The 20,610-nt window shown below is 31.8% G+C and overlaps 1 long non-coding RNA gene across 1 annotated transcript; it reads right to left on the bottom strand.

The window, feature by feature from the left end:
- Positions 1-19,215: 19,215 nt before the first annotated feature.
- LOC133816763 (uncharacterized) lies at positions 19,216-20,218 on the bottom strand. Its single transcript, XR_009885453.1, has 4 exons — positions 20,084-20,218; positions 19,961-19,991; positions 19,827-19,874; positions 19,216-19,456 (listed from the first exon to the last, which is right to left on the bottom strand). It is a non-coding gene; the product is annotated as an uncharacterized LOC133816763 (long non-coding RNA).
- Between the last annotated feature and the right edge of the window lie 392 nt (positions 20,219-20,610).

The raw sequence follows: 20,610 nt of genomic DNA, 5'->3' as shown, positions 1-20,610 counted from the left end.
GTTAGAAAAATCTGAAGAACTAAAAATACGGAAAGAAAAATGAGGTGTAAACGGAGAACTTACATCGGTGGCCTAATGGCGGATCACCTGGGAGATGAATAGCGTGTCCTGGTTGGCTATGGTGGCGTATCGCTTCAGCTGCAGGTTGGACATTGTAGCCCCAACCTACTCCAACAAGTCTGCGACGAACGGTGCAGTGTCCTGCCCCAGTTTGGGACGAAACCCAGTCTCAGCAACAAGTCGGTCCACGATTGGCTGGGAAGCACTAAAGGCTGCCGAACCCTCTGAGAACTCAACCTTACGAAGAATCGTCAAGGCCTGATAAATCTCCTCCCTTTTCTCCCGACCACTCTCCCACGTCTGGGACATCATTTTGGACCGCTCCTCCTGCAAGATCGCTTCTCCCTCTTCGGGCAAAGCCGAATGGATGGGGAGCACGGGCGCTTCCAGAAGTTCCTGGGCGGTGAGTTGACTTTCCCCAGAGGACTCCTCGGCCAAGCAAGCATCTTTGGTCTTGGCCCTCTTCTCTCCTTTCGCGGACTCACCCGCACCCAAGTCTGCGGTCCTCTTTTTGGATCCCCAACTCACTAGCGGTTCCCGCTCCAGGTTGATTATCAGAGGCAGAGCAGGGAGGGGCGGGACAATTTCAGCGCAAACCATTGTGATAGGGACCGCGGCTGAGGCCTTTTCGACAGAGTTCGGCTCCGGCACCGGACCCCTAGGGATCGCATCCATCGCCTTTGGTTTGGGCGCGCCTTTAGCAGTTTTCTTTGCCGAAGCCCTGACTTTGGCAGCCCGGGCCTCAAGGGCCTGCTTCATCTTCTCCACTCGGTTGGACATGTCGGAGTCTTTTGAAATGGATAAATAGAAAGGGAGTTAGCAGAATGAACGAGTCAAGATAAGTTAGTAAAAAAAAGCTAAAAGTACCCCGGGACAAACCCCTGCCTAGAACTCGGACTCGACTCAATTCTCCTAAGGCCAAGGAATGGACTCGATCTCCCATGTCGTCCAAGTCTAGGAAGTTCCCATATTGAAGGAACCTGGACGAGTACATGAGAGTTTCCGGATCTACAGTGACGGGAGATGAAGGTCTCGTTTCTCCATCAGCCCCGAACAGGGGCCTCGATAAACTAGTATATCCCTAACTAAGTCCCCAACACGGGGAGCATAAGTCAAAAGCAAAGGTGAATTACCTCACCCTGATACACTAGCACCGAGAGTCCCCGTGTTCGGTTGGGCCTCGTCGAAAAGGGCTTCCAGATCCTCGAAGGTGGAAATCTCCTTTTGTTGAGCCTGGTCCCTCTTCCTTTTTGCCGCATCCGCCAGGGCCGCGACCTCCACGACCTTGATGTGCTCAAGGGTCAGCTCCTCCTTCGAGGCTGGATCTTTCTCGCATTGTATCCCCCGGAGACTAGGGGCCCTGATCGTCTAGTTGGCCGCCAGCATCCCGACCACCCGAAGGTTCTCGGTGTTAACGTAGCCCCCTACATCCAGGTCCTCCGTGCTTAGCGTGGAATAGAACTTTTTTCAATCCAGGATTGCCTGGGTGAGGGGGGTCTGGGCATAAGGTCCTGTCATTCAGGGCAACAAGTTGAAAATGGGAAATAAAAAATGAAACAAAGTAAAATTGGAAAACGGGAAGCTACTTACCCACTCGCTGGAAGTCCAACGTCAGCACGGGGTTCTTATCTAAAAGAAATTTGGATGTCATGAACCAGTAGTGTCTGACATCCGGGGGGTGCTTCCAGTAGTGTCTGACATGAACCTGGATGTCATGAACCAGTAGTGTCTGCGAGGCTTCAATCGGCAGAAGCCGTCCAGGGTCTTGTCCTTGACATTAAGCTACGGCTCCAGCTTATAAAAGTACAGCACCTCAGCGGGGGTCGGCTCCGGGATTTCCTTCGCCATGCAGAATATGCGCCATCCCACAAGCAGTCGATAAGCCTGAGGCAAGAGCTGGAACGGCGTAATCCCCACGAACTTGAGGAATTACATGAAGTAATCATGAAGCGAGGGAGTGGCTCCTGCATAGATGTGGCCTACGCTCCAGGCCCCGAATTCGCCCACGGCGGTGTGGGCTTTTTCTTCTTTTCTAGCCAGGCGGTTGTAAAACAATCCGGGAGTCGACTCCACTCCCAAATGCTTCTCTAGGGCGTACAACATTCGATAGTTCTGAAATAAGTTCTTCACCCCATCCATCTCCCATCTGTGGCCACTGGGAGCCTTATGTCCTAACAGCGTGAAAGGGGTCGTTTGAACATGTTCCTCTGAATGGATGGTGACGCCGGAGGTCATAGTTGGTGATCCGAGAATAAAAGGAAGCAAAACAAACCAAGCAGTCAGCACCAAAACCCAAAAAGGTCAGTTAAGGTACGCGGGCTCTCCTACGAACTGCTTGGAAGAGTCCCCTCCGGATTGGATCCGAGATCACCAAGGATCCGCAAGATCCTGATCGGGAACAAACATAAAGGTTTCTAGCTAAATTTTTCCTAAGCCGGCCTATTGTCGTTTGTCCCGGGACAGCCCGAACCTAAGAAAGATCCGGGATGGCCCAGACAATTGTTTCCTCGCCTAATCTAACGCACCCAAAGCCACCCTAAACAGAGGCGGTGGCTCTAACAACCTTATGGCTATAAAAACAGTAGGACGATATGATAAACGCGAGAAAATAAAAGCAAAAGTTAGGAGAACTTACTAGAAAGGACTGGTCGTGAAAAATGACGTGTGTCCAGCGACAGTGACAGCAGAATCACCGTTTTAAATAGGCGGAGGCGACACAACAATTTGTCTATTGGAAAAGCCGAGGTCGTCCATTCAGGCAAAGGTGCGGAGATCAGGCACGTTGGAAATAGGTGACGGCGAAGGCGGAGTAGGTGATGGTGAATGTCGTCGGCGAGCTCGAACATAAAAGGTCTCTTATGCGATTTCGTGTTGAGAGTGTAAAGATTTTAAATGAGAACCTAAGGTTATTTATAAGAACCGAAAGGATGGTTTTTGATCCAACGGTTCGGCGTGATCCCACCCATCGGACGACCCTGGATCATGCAGGGACATTAAATGGCCTACTCGAGTACTAGATCATGGTTACCCAAAGGTGCGATTCGCGCAGCCTTGATCCAACGGCCCAGAGAAAGAGCATCTCAAAGGTCATCCCATCCAACGGTCCCCTTTAACGCAGAGGTAATAAAAGGATCGTCCGTGCGGATGGGACGCTTCGGAAGTCGCGCTGACACATGACTGCCAACACGACAACCAATAGAATGTTTTCTGACCCTTAAAATTCAAGTACCATCGAGGCGCCAGTCGCAAGAGGACACGTGCGCACACCACGATGAAGCAAAGTGAACAGGAGGCCCCCGACGGCCCTGAAGTAAATGAACCAGGGTTCTGGTAAACGAACTCGGATTCCAGTAAACGGACCGAGCTTTTTGGATTTGGTCTGGGACATTGAAACAGGCGTTCACTCCATGATCATTCAGCAAGCGGTGCCCCCCATCAGCGGACCGGTCGCCCTGAAAATGAACCGGGATGTACTGAGCTTGTCTGGGAAGGCATCAAGCCTCCACCACGCAGGTACGGATGAAGGCTTCGCGGGGAAATTTTTATCCCCGTTTCTTCCCAAATGTACGAATCCACGCTCCAAGTTTATGGGCCGCCTTCTAGGGAGTTAAAGCCTAGATCGGGCCTCGTAGCTGAAGAGAAAATGACTATTGGCAGTCCAATTCTCAGAAAGGCACATAAGGGGATCCGGGAGAACAAGCCAAGACCATTGCCGAGACATGTTGCATAAACCCGGGACCGCGTGTCGGGATGTCTCCTGGGATGCAGTAAAGAGGTCGCGGCTCCCAAGTCTGAGATTGGGTCGGGATCGCTGTGGATGAACCCGAGTCCCGGTAAACGAATTGGGACCCTGGTAAACAAATAGGGATGTTGGTAAACAGGCCTGGATCGGTTGGCCGAGTTTGGCATGCTAAAGTACCCCCAACAGTGACATCATCCCAAGAAGCGTGGAGCTGTGTCCCCACAAGTAACCTACAGAGGAGGCTACCTCGGGAATGTACGCCGTTGGTTCAAAACTGCGCCGCCACTCCACTGGCAGATCTTGTCCCCCGAATCTTCCTCGTAGCCCGTAACACCCAGACTGAAGCGCCTGTTTGTCACGAGTCTTATAATGTGATCAAGTTTGGGCTGGCCCAATGGGCCTTGGTTAATATATGTTTTATATTTCAATTTTTTGTATTGAGCCTCTATCAGAGAGCAAATAATATTTACACCCTTATTGGGCCCGGATTAGCCCGACCTAAGCCCAGTGCACTCACTTGCCTATAAATATGAATAGTGGTGCATTGAGGAGGGGATCCAGACTTTCTCTTGTAAGAAATTACTCTGCTAAAACTTGGAGAGAACACCATTGTCAAAAGCTCTCTAATCTCTAATACAACTGACTCGTGGACTAAGGCTCATTAACGCCCCAACCACGTAAAAACATTGCTTGCAACTTCTAAATCCCTTCTTCTTAAGCTCTTTTATCTTTCATAACTCTAGTTTCCGAAAAACTCGGTAAACAATGATCATCAATTTGAATTTTGAATTTAAAATTTAAATTTTGAAACATGGTTGTCATCTTTTTCCTTAAAAATATTAATACATAATTTTGTGGGAGATTAGTTTTAATTAAATAAAAGAAAAATAAAAAATTCCTAAAAAAGGAATAGTGGGTCATGCATGACACAATCCAGAGACTGTGCCATGCGTGTACCACATATACTGATATTGTATCAGTGTGGTTTTTATTTTATTTATTTAATTATTTAATCATTTGAAAATAGTTTTTCAAATTTGGTAAGTTAGATATTTACCTAAATCAAATCTTATCATCATTATGATATTTTATAATATTACTATTATTATTAGGAATAATAAGTTAATAGAAATATCTTTATATATATGATATAGAATAAAGAGAAAAGATAAGATATACAATAACAATATACTACGCATATCAGATGCAATTCTGAAAAGTTCTTAGAATTTTTGTTAGACAAAAACCCATTCTTTATTCTTCTTTATTCTAGTCATTCTCAGTCCACAATCCAAGTTCTCATGTGTTGAGAAATACTTGTGATTCCAAAAAATACAAACACATGTTTTCTATGTGTCCACACACATCTTGAGGTGTAGAGAACACTTCGGAAGATCGTGGTTTGAGTGCTTAAAGCTTTGGATAGGAAGATCGAAAAATATACAAAAAGACTCAAGAACACTTGATAGGCTTCAAGAGGTAATTGTATATGTTCTTGAATTTTTTGTGTTTATATGTTATATATAAATATATTGTATATTTATATATTTGTTGCATGATTAATAATATTGTATATTAATGTTTTTGGATTGTTTTCTTGGTCATATAAATTGTTTATATGATTAATGAATTTTTTTTTATTGTTATCGTTCTTAAACCAATGGACCTACCACACCAATTTCATTGCGTGCTCTGAATGTTTTTTCCAACAATTGCATCTCACACACGAGCACCTAATTCTTCCATCAGAATCTTTATGTTCCGACGCCATCCTTAAAAAAGCTTGTAGATCATTTCAATATTCTTGACAACCACGATTTCTCAATGTTATCCAAGATTTATCAATCGTCGTCTACAATGATATAAGAGAGTATAAGAAAGGGAAGAAAATTTTAAAAAAATTTATTATTTTAAATGTTTTATGATGTCTTATGAGAAGTTTTATTCATGGACAAACTTGAGTTTTATGATCTCTTATTACTTAACTATAGTTAACAAGAACTATTTTTTTTATTCATAGTAAAATTTATTTAAATTATTTTTTCGCAAATTATTTATGATAATAAATATATTTTATAATTATTCTAAAATTAAATTATTTTTCTATTTATAATTACCAAATTAATAAATATAATTTAATTATTGTAAAATAAATTAAATCTATTTATAATAATTACATTTATATTAAACAACGATAATTTATTTATTTGTAATAATTTTAATAAATACTAACATTTTTTTAATATTATTATAGTAAAGCACTCTATTACATGTTATGGTAACTAGTTTTGGTGGTTATCATTTAAAAATAAAGAAGCGGTGGTTAGAACATTTAATATTATTTAACCGAAACGAAACTATGTCGTGTGCATTGGAGGAACCTTGACATAACAAATGAAATTCTTTCAAAATGATTTTAATTAAAACAAATAAACTTTGCAAATCTAAGAAATGATACAAAACTCATACTTAGCATCAAGTGAGCAAGAGTGTGTGTATTAATATATTTTGCGAATGGAAACAAAATTATTATGCTAACTAACATTAAATAAAATATTTTCACAAAGTGTAAATTATTATGCTGACTAACAATAAATTAATATATTTTAAATAAAATTATTATACTAAAAATATGTTAGTATTCATCATTGCTCAAAATAAATTAAGGTTATTAACATAAACACATGCTAAGTCCAACAAAATGACTCATTTTTTCTTATCTTCTTCTATTTTTTGTGAAATTATTACTAGTACATGCCCCATCCATTAATCCCACAAAGAATAATTAGGCATATATATATATATGGGTGCACTCTTAATGGTTACTACCCATGGATGGTTACTTTAATATTAACCACTAGATTAAGATCAATGATCTATATGTATTGTTGTTAATTAATATTTCTAAAAATAAATTTGGATTTTTTCAAATTTTTGGAAGAGTTACCTGATGAAAAATATGTATTTATTATGAAAATATAATATTGTAAATTTTTCATTTTTCAAATGCATGTCAATTTTTAAATATAGTTAGTGTCTCTCATTGGTTGGAAACAACATTAATTATGACAACAAAAAAATAACTAAATTCGAAATTAATGTAGAAAAAAAATATTTACCTATTGGTGACTTGTTATACCAAGTCGCTATGTTGCCACATCATCATAATTGTTAGTACATATCTATAGGTAATAACCATTGAGAAGTGTTCCATATATATTTATGCTTAACTCTGACTTGTATATTGATATAAAGTTAGTCAACAAGTTTCTCTTTTAAGACAAATTAATAGTCAGCCAACAATTATATTAAGTAGAATCATTGTCACCAAAAAAAAACTATACTAAGTGGTGTCTAACTTGCCCAAATTACAATTCAAGATAATAATATGGACCAAAGATACTAATTAAAAGACTCGACACTCAAATAATGTGCATTCAACAAATACAAAATAAATTTTTCAAAAAAAAAAACATGCCCTGATAAAGAAAAAATTAAATAAAAAAAAGATTGTAATGAAGACTTCAAATAATCCAAACCTGTCGATGGTGTGCCGTGGTCGTGGGTGTGCCGCTGTCCTAATAAAGAAAAAATTAAAGACTAAAAAAGATTGTAATGAAGGCCAAAAGATACAAAAGCTACACACACAAAAATTCAAACCAAAATAATAGAAACCTAACCAAAATGAGAAGTGTGGTCGTTGCCTTGCACCTGAGAGAAGAGAAGATGCCATGCCTGAGGATAAAAGAAGAAAAGAGAACACGACTGAGGGGAAACGAAGAGAAGAGTGTGAGAATAGAACACGCAGACCAGGGTTGAGAATATTTTAAATTGTAAAAGTATTAGCAGCGGGGCCGGCTGCTAATAAAAGCGATTACCCGCCGCTAATATTATTAGCGGCAGATAGTCCGCCTTTAATAAAAATGATTATCTGCCGCTAATAAATTTGTAAAAAAAAACCATCTCTTTCGCAGACATTTCATTTGATATATTAGTAGTGGACTACCCACTGCTAATAATGGTAAGCCCGCCGCTAATAGATATTATTATATTTTTTAAAAATAATCACACATCTAATAACATGTACAATACAAGCGAACTAGGTTCGCTGCTAATAGTTACGCTGCAAATGACATTAATTGTTATAGTGTTTATTAACCAAACAATGCTTATTAATATTATAAAAGTGAATAAACAAGTGTCATTAGAGCCATGGAGGGACAGAGAGTGTGACAGGAAATTGGGTATCATCCTTGGGTAATCCTAATGTCATCTTGTTCGATAAACCCAATTAATATTTAGTAGAGTATGTACTTATATTTAGTATAACTTTGAACTGTTTACTCTGTCATTCAATAAACCCAATTATACAGTGTTAACTTTGAACTGTTCAGTCTTATTTCATTACGAAAAAGTGATCATGCCAGCCACATTAAAATTCTTAGCTATGTTAAATCTTGTAATGCCCCTCACCTATCATCGAAGGAGAAATGGAGGTCATTAAGCTCTTTTACTTTCTAATGTGTAAGTTTTTTGTATTGTTAAAAGTGAATGATGTATAGTAATATAAATATCTTATATATATATATGGAAGGCTTCTTAATGGTTACTACTCATAGATGGGTACTAACAATTATGATGATTTGATAACATAGTGACTTGGTATAGCAAGTCACTAACACGTAAATATTTTTTTTCTGAATTAATTTCGAATTTAATTATTTTTCTTTTGTCATAATAAATGTTGTGTTCAACCAATGAGAGACACTACCTATATTTAAAAATTGACATGTATTTGAAAAATGAAATGTTTACAATATTATATTTTCATAATAAATATATTTTTTTCATCAGGTAAACCTTCCAAAAATTTGAAAAATCAAAATTTATTTTTAGAAATATTAATTAACAACTATAAATATGGATCATTGATCTTAATCAAATGGTTAATATTGAACTAACTATCAATGGGTAGTAACCATTAAGAGTGCACCCATATATATATATAAGAAAATAGTCATGTCATAGCTATTTAAATATTAAGAAATTCTATGGTGCACTCGTTCACGTGTAAAATGGTCTGTTTGAATTATGTTTTAAATATGTAGAATATTCTAAATAACTACAATGTACACCATCATTAAAATAATGAGCTTATAACTATCCACGTGGCTAAACAGAAGAGAGTACACTAATACACTCTTTTTGGGGTATACTATAAATTACCCTATATTTTACTCTTTTGATACAAAAATTAAAACAATTTATAAATAAAAATTTTTGTTAATACATTTTTGGACCATGTGTTTTTCTCCATTATTTGTTTGGACCCTGTGTTTTGACAAATTACTTTTTGGACCCTATGTTTTGTAAAATGGTTAAAATAGAACCCTAAACTCAATTTTGATGAAGAAAAAATTGAATATAACAACACAGATTTTAAGCATAATGGTTTTATTTTTGTTCTGAATTGTTAGTTTGGTAAATTATTTGTGATTTTAGTTGAGAAAACATTAACCAAAATCAGGTTTATGGTTCTATTTTAACCATTTTACAAAACATAAGGTCCAAAAAATAATTTGTCAAAACACAGGTTCCAAACAGGTAATGGAAAAAAACACAGGGTCCAAAAAGGTATAAACCCTAAAATTTTAGTGCAGTTTAATAACCAAAAGATACAGAGGTCATTTATTCACGTGAAATTAAAATAAATGGACATATGTAGTGAAGAGAGAAATACAATTTTATTAACCCTTGAGGAGAAGGTTGTTGATGCAGTTTTTCGTCAATTGAGAATTATGAATAAAAGAGAGAGTCTAGACTTGATATCAACTGTATATAATTAAAAGAAATAAAAACACACTTAGGGCCCGTTTGGTAAAATTTTTGTTTTTGAATTTTTTAAACATAAAAATAGACATATAATTTTATTTTTGTTTCTTTATTTTTAAAAAATAAAAATATGTTTGGTAACCATTTTTGTTTTTTGTTTTTAAAAACAAAAAATAATAAACGCATTTGATAACTTTTATTTTTATTTTTTGTTTAACAATATAAGGTGTTGATTTGAAGAAGAGAAGAAAAAAAAAGGAAAAATTTAAAACTGTTTAAAAAAAATTTGAAAGTGAAAAAATTCTATTTTCAAAATTTAATAAATTTTAATTAAAATTTAAAACATAATAAATAAAAATAGAGTTACCAAACACATTTTATGTATAATTTTCAAAATTTTAATTAATTAAATAAAAAACTATTTTTTTAAGTGTTACCAAATAACACATTAACTTTTACGTGATTCAGTAGTTAAATCCACCTATTACATGAATCAATATTATTTCTGTATTTTCTTGTCATTTTTCCTATTTATTCACTCTTTATTTATATATAGGAAAAATAAATAATTTTAGGTAACTTACAAAAATGAGTAACTACTCTTTGTTGCATAAATTCTATTAATTGCGTAATTGATTATATTTGTTGTGCAAAATAGTAATAATCATTCTATAAATATAAACCTGAATATTCAAAATTCGTATAAGCTTCTCTAGAAAATAATAATAATCCGAACAACAACCTTCATTGTCAAAGTGGACTTTTAGCCTTGCTTTTCTGTCTTGACTAAATATTTAAAGTGGAGTTTTAACATTGTTTCTCTATTTTGGTCAATTGTTATTTGAAACTAAATTACATTTGATTTTCTCTTAAACAACTATCAAAATAATTATAATAATTTCAAAATTAAAATTAATGAATAACAAACAAATATATTAATATTGTTTATAAGAGAAAAAAAAAGTATAATGCGCCACACATTTTTCATTTGGGATACTCTAGGCTTGATACTACATTTAAAAATTAAGTGTAAGTTTACAACCGAGAAGAGAAGGCTCCATTGTTATTTTCTTGGTTCTTTTACTTTTATTTTTCGTTTGATATCTAGTGTATTTTTTTAAAGAGTTTTGAGATCTTTGAGTTGTTTTCAGATTTTTCTATTTATTTTTAGTTCAGTTTCTAAAGTTGTTTTTCAAAAATTAAAACCAAAACACCAAATGCCATTCTCGGAAAATATTTGTTTGACTTTATTTTTAAAAAAAAAAAAGTTATGATGACAATAACACTCTCTTAGTAACATTATTCACTAGGTTACAAACTTATAAAATGTTGGTTGGTTAATAACTCCTTATAATTAACCATCTTACTCAACTCAATTATACTTTTATATTAAGGAGATGTGTTTAATAATAAAGTAATTATTAATGTGTCCCACATGACAAATGTGTGCACACATTCAACAATATAGAACCATAAATAATACTAGACTCATGGAGCTTGAGAATATAACCTTGCTTGCACCCTTGGAAGAGCCTTCCTCCAAATGAATCGAAAATATACTTTAACCACAGTCGGTCATTCCAGCTTTGACCACGGTTAATTGGCTTGTTTGATCAAATGAAGCAAACAAAATTTGAACACTTTTTCTTGACTCAATAATTCCAACCACTCAAATAGCTAGTTTTGGCTCCAAGAATTATATATATCTTACCTATTATATAATAAATGGCTATTAAACAGTATTTTGGTATGATTTAAAAGATTTTTGTACTATTTAACAGTTGGTCATTAACACTTTAACAAAATCTGTAATTTAGTCAAACAATGCAACTGTTGAGAAATATACAACCATTACCATAGGACACACCCAATGGCATTTACAGTCATGATAAAAATCATTATCTCATCAAACCTCCTTTCTCATCATTATAAACTCTCAAATAATTAAAAATAACTTCTGAAACATACTCTCATATCAATTACACCTACAAAAAGTGTTGAATTAATACACTGGAATTTCAACTCTAGAATGATTTCATCCTGCTGAAACAAAAAAATCTGAGATTTATTTCACTTGCAGAAATTGTTGAAGTAATATAGTTTGATTTCATCCATGAAACTTTTACAGAAACATTAAAAAGGTTAGTGAGATTTATTTTCATATAATAATAGCATAGTAAAATTAGATGACCACATATGTAAGTTTCAAATTAGTAATCCTGCAAAAACTGAAAAAAAAAAAAAAAAAAACTACATTAGTTTAAACAAACCGAGAGAAGAAAACTAATTCGTATATTTACATAAACATAGAAAACTAAATTGAAAGGTAAGAGTTAACAAGAGAAATGTTCCAATAACCAGACCCAGTTAAAATCAACTATAAAAAATACGTACCAAGTTTCTAATTTACTGACTCCATAAAACTTCAAGGGTCAATGTGTCAGTTTAGCTTTTAGTCATTTTTTCATGCATATTTAAAATAGTAAGGTGCATATTTGACTCCTGGGATATATCATATATAATTGCACGAAAAGACATAACAGAGCCTCACTTGTAAGCCAAGCCCAAATTCGGTTTCTGTTTTAGCCTTCCCATACTTATACTCTACTCCATGAAAATACATGTAATGTAAGTACAGTTCCTTCCCAACATTACTCTGTTTCCCCTTTTCATTATTTTTAAGTTCTCTCAACTGAAGCAATTCAGTACCACCAACTGATTTTGAATATGTTAATGTGAGATGTTTCACAAGAAGGCTTGTTTGTGTATCTATCATTGGATCATAACACTGAAATCTCATACCAAAAAGAAAGAATATTTAACCAAATAATTCTGCCACATGTGAAGAATGTGGCACCCATATATCTACTCTCCATAACACAGCGGTCAACAAATTTAAGATGGCACTAAGTATTAAAAACTTGGTCAAAAACCAAGTATTTAGACGATTCAAAGGAATGGATCTTACCAAGGCTTAGAAGCAAAAGCAAAACAGAATTCACCCAAAAAGAAAACGAACACCATCAGAGGAGATCGGAGACGCCGGCGGAGGCAAGGGCGAGATGCAGAGAGAGACGAAAATGAGATGTTATCCTGTGTAAGGTTCTGGAATTAAGTTTCTTGCAAAGTTTCAATTCGATCGAAGCCTTGCCACAGTAAGATCTTCATCCCTCAATCTCTAATTTTACTTGTTGAACCATGCCTAAGCCAATGCATTTGAAAGGAGAACCAGATCCCCTCGGCTTTGCAGCAAACCTCTCAACCTTTTTTGGTGAAGAAGTCAGAGCATGAAGAAAGCTTCCTGCGTGTGAAAGGGGATTAGAGTGTCGATATATATACAAGTATATACATACGCAACCATTTTAAAGCTAGATCACCACACCTCTTAAACAGATCACCACAAAAAATACAACAAATTACATGGTAGAAAGAAAGGTGGGTGAAGTGAGGGAAACGATTTTGGTGAAGTAGAAGAAGCGGCTGTGGAGAGATGAGTCATTTTGGTCTACAGAAGGAATTAGGTTTGGAAGATTTACACTCACATACCTTATAATATAAATAATTACTAATTTGACATTGATATTTTAATATACCCATATTATAATATTTATTAACCTAAATAACAAACAACCAAATTTTATTAACTTATTTATTATACCTATTTATATTTTAACATACACCATAATTACATTTAACATATACTAACATTCAATATATTTCCTTATATAATTGTTTTGCTTTTTAAAACTCATCAATCATATCTCTTAGTCTCGTTTTTTACTTCTACAACTGATTTGGTATATTAAAAACATAAAATATATTTCCTTATTTAATTGATTTTCTCTTTAACACTAATCATTATAACTACTTGTAGAAAATCCAAAATAAATGCAAATGGGATACTATTTGGTATCCTTCTCTATTTGTTATAATATATATTATTTTGGATACAACTAAGTAGTTTATTTTTATTTAGAACTATTTAACCATGTTATTTACTTCAATCTCCAAAATTATTTATTTGGATACTATTTGGTATCCTATTTTTTATGTTGTTACTATTTATTATTTTTTGGTGTTGGATTATGCATTGTTGTAAGTTGAATCTACACATATTTCAAGATGATCATCACTAGATTTTAATTAGATGTAGATAATGTAGTTTCAATATAGTTTGAATATGAAATTATATCTCCAATTTATATGATCTAAATTCAATTTCCAAAACATCAATTGTGCTGTTAAAAAAATCAAATGAGCTACTAAATGGTATCAAAATACACTACTCACTTCATAATTATTATAGTTGATAGTCTATGTGCTTAACTATTCTTGAGAACATAATGACATAATTAATAAAATGATACTATATAATATTCTATATAGTTTGATACTTGTTGGGATCCTATAAAACTTATTACTATATAATATATTATCTAATAATATATTTGTTGCAAAATTTAAGCTACGCAAGTATACGTAATTGTAATTTGTAATAATGTATCTAATAATATATACTTATTTATTATACCTACTTATTTTTTAATATAGACTATTTCCTTATTTAATTGATTTGCTTTACAAGACTAAATCATTTTTCTCCTTATTTTCTTTGCATTTCACGATTGACTTGGTATATTGAAAGAGACAGTGTTCAATTCCTAATTTTTGGAGTTTGGTATCGTATATAGTCTTACATTATTTTAAAATATTTATATAGTTTAATACTAAATGGTACCTATTCTACATATTTACCAACTAAATGGTATTCTATCTACACATTTTGATACTACATGATGTTCTACATATATTTATCTACTAAATGATATCCAACACATTTTTTAACACCAAATAACTTTTAGATACTTATGTGTATCCATAAAGTGAAAGTGAATGTTTGAACATTTTATATCTTAATAAATTTTCATGCATGTAATTATATACTTAGTGGTTTGGTAAATATATTTATTTAAGGAAAGATTTTATGAATGTGAGTAATATAGGGGATTTCAATTATTTTATTACATTAGATTAAATCCATTAGCAACAATAAATTTATATTTATATACTCAGTAATATATATTACATAAAAAAAACTACCTATTAGTATCCACATTTAAACATTATAAACTACCATTTGTTATTATACTTACAAAAGCTATTGTTTAGTATCCAACAGAGTCTCAAATACTACTTTTTTGTATCAAAAGATAATAATAGTAGAAACATATTCTTAATAAAAATGAGACCAAATAAGTTGTATGTTATATCCATTATAACAAATATAGGATATGCTTAGAATAAACAATAAACAGTTACCAAACAGTATCCAAATAAGTTCTTCACCTCCTTGGATTATGCAGTCAATGACTACTTGTTTTTTAATTTTCCACTAACGTTGGAGTATAACCATGGTGTTTCTTTATTAATAATAAAACCAAATAAAGTAAATAATTAGTTATATGAATTAATAATAAGTTGGTTAATTATGTTATTTTAAGAAAGTTAGTATGTTAGTGAGTATTTAAGAAAAAGTGTACAAATCAAATGGGTTATATATAAAAATAATTAATACGTTTTGGGTATATATTTTTATCTCTAACAAAACAGTAATTATTTAGTTCAATATGTATAGATATGTAAAGTCCCCATTAGGTTTCCTTAGAGTTGTCTCTTGGGCTCTTGGGCTTGTGCTGTGGACTATATTTAAAAAAATAAAATTGAAAGCAATGTGGCCTCTTGTTAGGTAATTAAAGAGAGAGAAAAATAATAAGAAAGATAGACAGAATATTTTTAGGAATTTAAGAAAAGTTTAGAAAAAAATTTAAATTACATAAATTAAAATCTCCATTGGTTGGTCAAACTTTTTAATATTATTAAAATTTACTTTATTTTTTTAATAATTAAAATTGTATTACTTAATAAAATTATATTTAGTCAAAATTAGATATTCATAAAATTTAACTGAGCTCAATTAAAAAGTACAAACAGTCTCAATTCTACAGTGACTTTTTGGTCTGAGTAGTGAATTAGGAGTAAGAATTTTAAACCAGTTAAGAAAAAATTTCAATGCTGGTAAAGAATATGATGTGGCTAGACATTCATATAGTATTAGAGGGGACCACTCTTTATTTTTACCAAAATCGAAAATAAAATCAGCAATGAATAACCCATAGGTTCAGCATACGACTTATAACATAAATTAAAATCTCTGTAGGTTTGTCAAATTTTTAATATTATAACAATTATTACTTTATTTTTTTAATAATTAAAGTTCTATTACTTAATTAAAAATATGATGCAAACTCGGTCAACCCCAATTTTTTTAGTTATTCTTTTATAATTTTGTTCATAATATATATGTAAGAAAATAACATATATATACATTAATTTAAAATTCATTCAAAAATAAATTCTAATGTGCATTATCATCTTTATAGTGAATGTTAGTTTCAAAAAAACATACTATTAAAAAAATATTTAATTGTATTAAAAAATTTAATAATAAAAAATATAAATAAATAGAGTAAAAGTATATTAAAAGAACATAAATATTTGAATTATTTCTATTATCCTTATTAAATATGCATTAATAAATTATTTCTAAAATGATTCATTTATATCTATATTTTAATCATGTTATTTCTTAATTATAACTTACTTGTATAATAAAGAAAAAATCAAAATATGAATACTATAAATTTAAATTTTTGTGAAAATATAATATACTTACTACAGTTTATAGTTTAGTATAAATTTTCATGTTTTTTATTATTATAACTATTCTAAAAATATATATTTCTAATTTTATATAAATTTAACAATTTATAATCTTATACATATAATATTTATGTATTTCATAAAAGTTGAAGAAATAAACAGCATGATGCACATATCAATAAAGGATATTGATCCAACTACAAAAAACTGGACAATCAAGATGATAATTTCTGAAAAGTCAGTTGTACGAACAAGCCCACAAAAACAATTAAAATATCAAAATCTGACGCTTATTGATAAAGAGGTAAAATAATTATTTTCTTCACTAATTTTAAATAATATATTTATCATTTTAATTATTCATTTAGAAATAAAAAAACAGATTATACATTAATAATCTCAATGTATTCTTTTGACACAGGGAAATAAAGTACAAGCTACAATTTTTGAGTCTGATATCCATACTTTGGAGGATTCTTTAAATGCTTACCAATCATATTACATCACCAATGCACGTGTTATACAAGCAAATCCACGTTACAAAATTGGAGACCATCCATATCAATGGACAATTAACTCAAAGACCAAAATAGAAGAATTATCAGAAAATGATGACCATGTACAACAACCAAAATATGACATAGTCAATTTCAAAGATTTGGAGCCTTACAAAATGACACCTAAAAACATAGGTAATTTAATTCAAGTATTGTTATAACAATTTAACTCATTTTTATTGCAGATTCGTTATCGAATCCTTAATATTTGAAATCCGAAAATACAGATCTATTAGCAGTTGTAATAAAAATGAGCCCAGCTAAAGATGTAACGACAATGCATGGAATAAAAAGAATCCAAGAAATATATCTCATCGATAAGAGGTAAGAAGACAGCCTAAAATAATTCAATTTTTTAAATACATAAGAAATATATATATTTTTATTTAAATATTAATTATTTCAAATTTTCTTAAACTTTAGTTTCAATCCAATTTGTTTAACCATGTGGGGTCGATTTGTCAAATATGATGGCCAAAAGATATCTGAAATTGTCGATGAAAAACCAATCATATTAGCAACAAACATATCTGTCAAATCATACAGAGGTAAGTATTATAAGTCACAATCTTATAAATTATATAAATATATATATATACTTTTTCATTAACATTATTTCATTTTGAAAAAGGTTTAACTTTGTCAACAGCTTCATCAAGTAACTTTACCATAAATCCTGCACTTCCACAAGCAACAACAATGCGAAAATGATAATTCTTAAATACATATCGATTAGCTTTTAATTAATTAAACCTAATTACATAATAAGATTTTCTGACATTTATCTTTATTTTATTATTATTCAGGGCAGATAAAAATAAATTAAAAATAAGAAGTATCATTGCAAGATCTTGTACATATCCATCTGTCTCCCTATCGTCTGTTGGGATTCGTGAAATTGTTAAGGTTGGAAATATTGCAGATTTGATGAAAAGTTTACAACCAATGTAGGTAAAGTGATTTTTATTACTTTCCAGTAAATTATATTTATACCGAACATTTTTACTGACTATTCCAAATAAATTGATGTAGATAGCAAAATTCTGGATTCAAGGAAAAATAATTCTAACAAACTTAGTACAAATATTCTACTACATGTCATGTCCTGCATGTAACTCGGGAACTACAAAAACATACAATGAAAACTTTTTGTGTAAATGTGGAAGTAGATCAATTGCAACACCACTGTGTATTAAATAATTTAAACGTTCTAAAAAATGTATCTTCTTAAAATAAACTAATGCTCAAATGAAAATCATATCAATTTCAGTGCCAGGGTATATGCGGAAATCAATGAGAACACTGGAAGTATATCTGTAATTATGTTCGGCCATGTAGCAGAAGAGATGTTGGGTTGCTCTGCAGTACAATTAATGGAACATTCTGAAGAGGTTTGTTGTGTTTTAAAAAAATCAACCAGAAAAAAATCGTATATACTAAACAAATTTCAGTAATATCATTTTTCAACGCTAACTTAAACCTATAAAAAAAATTTCTCAGGAGAAGAAAGAATATATTGAAAGACTAAGCAAAAAATTGTCAACAAAGAGCTGGACAATACAAATTTATGCTGATCCAGAAAAGTTAAAGCAACAAAAATATAAGAATTTTAATGTCTACTCTATTCAAGAATTGCAACCAGAGGAAGTAGTTGAATCTTCGTCTTAGTTTATAAATTACCTAACTAAATCTTTTAAATATTAACACAACATTTTTCTTTTAATACCATGTAATATATTTTCATTATTTCACATATTTAATATTTATTATGAAAATCATATAATTTTTAAATATTTCTTTTTTAAATTCAAACATATGTAGTGCAAAACTTAACGTACATTCTAACTAGAAAATAATATAACATTAATCTGATTAGATATGATATGATATGTATGTAACTATATATGGAAGAACATTTTACTTACCATAAAAGTTTGATGATTTTTCCATTATTATTTCGTGAGGAAAATAGAAGAATAATTAAGATGTTTTTTTTTTTTCTAAACCACACTCTTATTTATAGGATCCAATAAAAGTATGTTTTCTTTGATGAGATATTTACGAACGAGATAAGTCAATTTACTCAAATAATATTTATTATTTAAATTTAAAAGTATATTGTTATTTTTTTATCATTTAGTTTTTTCTCCTATCTTATTTTTAAATGACTTTTAAATATTATATTAATTTATCTTTTTCTCTTAACATTATTGTAATGACCCACTAATCTAGACAATTTGGTCCATTAACAAATCTATACATAAAACTTACATTTTTGTGGAAATACCATACTTTATTAGAAACTTGTAGAAACAAAGGTTACTTTCATAAAATAAATAGGATATGGGTACCCATTGTCTTTAAAACAAAAATAACTTAAAGTAAAAAGAGTTACATAGAAAATGTGGAAAATACATTTAAAACCATAAAAACATAAACAAGACTACATCCTCGAATCGAATAACGCTCGGCTCCTTGACTCCATCCATCATCGATACACATCCTCTAAACGTCACGAATCTTACCGCCTCTAAAGCTTATTTTCCTACACATAAACAGAAAGGAATGAGCCTAATGCCCAGCAAGGAAAATCTAACACATAGTCATAACACATAGTCATAAACATAAATTTCGTAATAAACATAAAGACATATCATAACACATAATACACTTATTATAATGGCCATTATTACTTGGGGTCCCATAGACTAAACAAGCTTATGCCCATGAGATTAGTGGGGTCCTACCAGCTAAATAGGCTTATGCTCAAAATCTTTTTGGGGTCTTGTTAGTCAAATAGGGCATAAGCCCAAGCCTACAAACATACACAATCATAACATATTCATAACATATCATAACATAACACATAAGATAACATAAACATAAACATATTGATTCTAGCCTATTTTCCTTACCAAAGTTACCGGGATATGTGGACTGAGTTGGGACTTTTTGGAACACTCCTAATAACCATTAGAAAGAGTGAGTCTAAAGAAGAAAAGAGATGAAAAGGAAAATGGGAAGACTAAACCATTGAAAGTACACTTACCAAAACTTATGTGCTCAAGAGCTTAGATTTCCTAACCAAAATGAAGATTAAGGTTAGAGATTGAGTAGAAGACTATGAGAAAGAGAATAACATAATACAGAAATGAACTAGAGTTTTTGTTACCTCAAAGACTTGAAAGACTAATCTAACCACAACCGAGATACTAACGAACCTCACTTCCCAAAGTGTTTGATAAGCTTATGATGATCAAGCTTATAATCCCCAACCCAAGTGTTTACACTCTCACAATAACCTAGCAACTTGCAACCTCTGAACTTAGCTTGATGAATGAAAAATGATTGGTGCTAGGTGCTATTTATAGAGTTCTAGGAATAAAAATCTTCTTTTTGGCTTTGAATAAAATAAATAAATTTAATTGAAAATATTTGAATATCCTTCAGCCAAAGGCTTAGGAATTTTTCAAAATTTTCAGAGAGATTTAAGGATTCAAAGCTTGATTTTAAAATAATAAAAACAAATAGAATCCTAACTTCTAACCCCTAAATCTCGTAACTCTAAACTCCCCTTCAGTAAAATCAACATATCTGGAGTTGTAGAACTCCGATTTGGACTCTCTTTATACCGTTAGAAATCTCATTAAATTATCTACAACTTTTAAGAAATACTATTTTTCGAAATTCCTAATATAA

The sequence above is a fragment of the Humulus lupulus genome, chromosome 2 (genome assembly GCF_963169125.1).
Source record: "Humulus lupulus chromosome 2, drHumLupu1.1, whole genome shotgun sequence".
Taxonomy (NCBI): domain Eukaryota; kingdom Viridiplantae; phylum Streptophyta; class Magnoliopsida; order Rosales; family Cannabaceae; genus Humulus; species Humulus lupulus.
Note: the sequence above shows the minus strand (reverse complement) of the source record. Positions and strands in the feature narration are given on the sequence as shown.